The following is a 2,500-nucleotide window of genomic DNA, read 5'->3' as shown; positions in this document are numbered from 1 at the left end:
TTATATATATATATAAGCAAAATATATATTTTGCTTATATATAAGCAACATATGTATTTTGCTTATATATATATATATATATATTATATTTTTATTTATTTATATATAAAATATTATATATATAAAAAAATATATACATATACAGTATATATATATATACAGTATATATATATACAGTATGTATATATATATATATATATATATATATATATATATATATATATATATATATATATATATATATATATATAAATATGTGTGTGTGTTTAAAACTTCAGTTTACAAAACAATTTCAAAATACACCCTGATGAGACTATTTATAAAACTGTTACTAGGTTTTGAGCAAATAACATTCAAGTAAAACATTTTTAAAAATGGATCTGTATGACATTCTGACAATAAAATTGCATTTATGTCTCAACATCTGGCTCTTTTTTTAAGTTGTTTTCAACTCTGCAAGCGAGCAACAACCTGTGATTAATCACCATCAATGCTCATTTAAAATTGTGATTAGTCAGATTTAAAAAATAATAATAATTTGACAACACTAGTATATATACATGAAGTATGTATACGTGTACACTAGGGTTGTACGGTATGCTGGTATTAGTATAGTACCGCGATACTAATGAATCATATTCGGTACTATACCGCCTCTAAAAAGTACCGGTGGATCTACACCTGACATCCACTGTAATGATACCAAGTACAGGAGCGTATCGAGTCAATACTACTATGATTACATCAATATTTTTGGCATCACAACATCTTTCGTTTTTATAGAATGTATATTATGTTTATAAACTCAGGAAATACGTCCCTGGACACATGAGGACTTTTAATATGACCAATGTATGATCCTGTCACTACTTGGTATCAGATTGATACCTAAATTTGTGGTATCATCCAAAACTAATATAAAGTGTCAAACAACAGAAGAATAAGTGATTATTACATTTCAACAGAAGTGTAGATAGAACATGTTAATCCCAGATATTAACATTAATAATTCATTTTCTACCACTTGTCCTTAATAATGTTGACAAAATAATAGGTAGATAAATGACACAACATGTTACTGCATATGTCAGCAGACTAAATTAGGAGCCTTTGTTTGTTTACTTACTACTAAAAGACAAGTTGTCTTGTATGTTCACTATTTTATTTAAGGACAAACTTGCAATAATAAACATGTTTAATGTACCCTAAGATTTTTGGTTAAAATAAAGCCAATAATAAAAAAATTTGTGGTCCCCTTTATTTAGAAAAGTATCGAAAAGTACTGAAAAGTATCGAAATACATTTTGGTACCGGTACCAAAATATTGGTATCGGGACAACAGTAGTGTACACACTACAGTATATATGTGTGGAATGTGTCTTGCCAAATATACGATTGTTCATTAGTTCCAGACATGACCACGATAAATTCATTATTATTAATCAAACCTTTTCATTGCTAGAAAATGAAACACCCGTTTACTACCTTCTGAATACATTTTCAACATGATGAGAGCCCTCTAAACATGAAACCCCGGCCGAGTCATACCAAAGACTATAAAAAAGGGGACCCATTACCTCCCTGCTTGGCACTCAGCATCAAGGGTTGGAATTGGGGGTTAAATCACCAAAAATGATTCCCGGGTGTGGTCACCGCTGCTGCTCACTGCTCCCCTCACCTCCCAGGGGGGGTGAACAAGGGGATGGGTCAAATGCAGAGGACACATTTCACCACACCTAGTGTGTTTGTGACAATCATTGGTACTGTTAGAATAATTGTTTGCAAGTTATCACAAAAAAACTTTGTGTTGAAATGAGTGCCAGTTGAGAAGACATAAGCTGTCTTTGAAACCTACCAAGAGTAAGGCTCGTAAAAACTCCACTGTGGGTGTGTGTGTGTGTGTGTGTGTGTGTGTGTGTGTGTGTGTGTGTGTGTGTGTGGTGTGTTCTTTCATGTATGGTAATCAACAGAAAGATATTGTTCTAACCCAAGGACTTCATAGCAGAGACATGACAGGATCTGCCCAATTTCCAGATGACCTCTTTTTGAAGTATTTTACGAACTCTTTTTGAACTATTTTACAAACTCTTTTTGAACTGACCTTTTCTGTGAATTGTTTACGACCTTTTCCGTCAACTTTTTGCGACCTTTGTCCGTTGGAAACAGTGGTGGCCATGTGGTCGGGGAGGGTCCAAAATAAAAGAAGGAGGCGTGCAATCTTTTGGCAGAGCGTGCTGGAGACATGACAGGATCTGCCCAATTTCCAGACGACCTCTTTTTGAAGTATTTTACGAACTCTTTTTGAACTATTTTACAAACTCTTTTTGAACTGACCTTTTCTGTGAATTGTTTACGACCTTTTCTGCGAACTTTTTGCGACCTTTGTCCGTTGGAAACAGTGGTGGCCATGTGGTCGGGGAGAGTCCAAAATAAAAGAAGGAGGCGTGCAATCTTTTGGCAGAGCGTGCTGGAGACTCTACAAGGGTATAGTGTGTCCAGG

Source organism: Nerophis lumbriciformis, linkage group LG03 (assembly GCF_033978685.3).
Source record: "Nerophis lumbriciformis linkage group LG03, RoL_Nlum_v2.1, whole genome shotgun sequence".
NCBI classification, from domain to species: domain Eukaryota; kingdom Metazoa; phylum Chordata; class Actinopteri; order Syngnathiformes; family Syngnathidae; genus Nerophis; species Nerophis lumbriciformis.
This window is presented reverse-complemented; position numbering follows the sequence as displayed.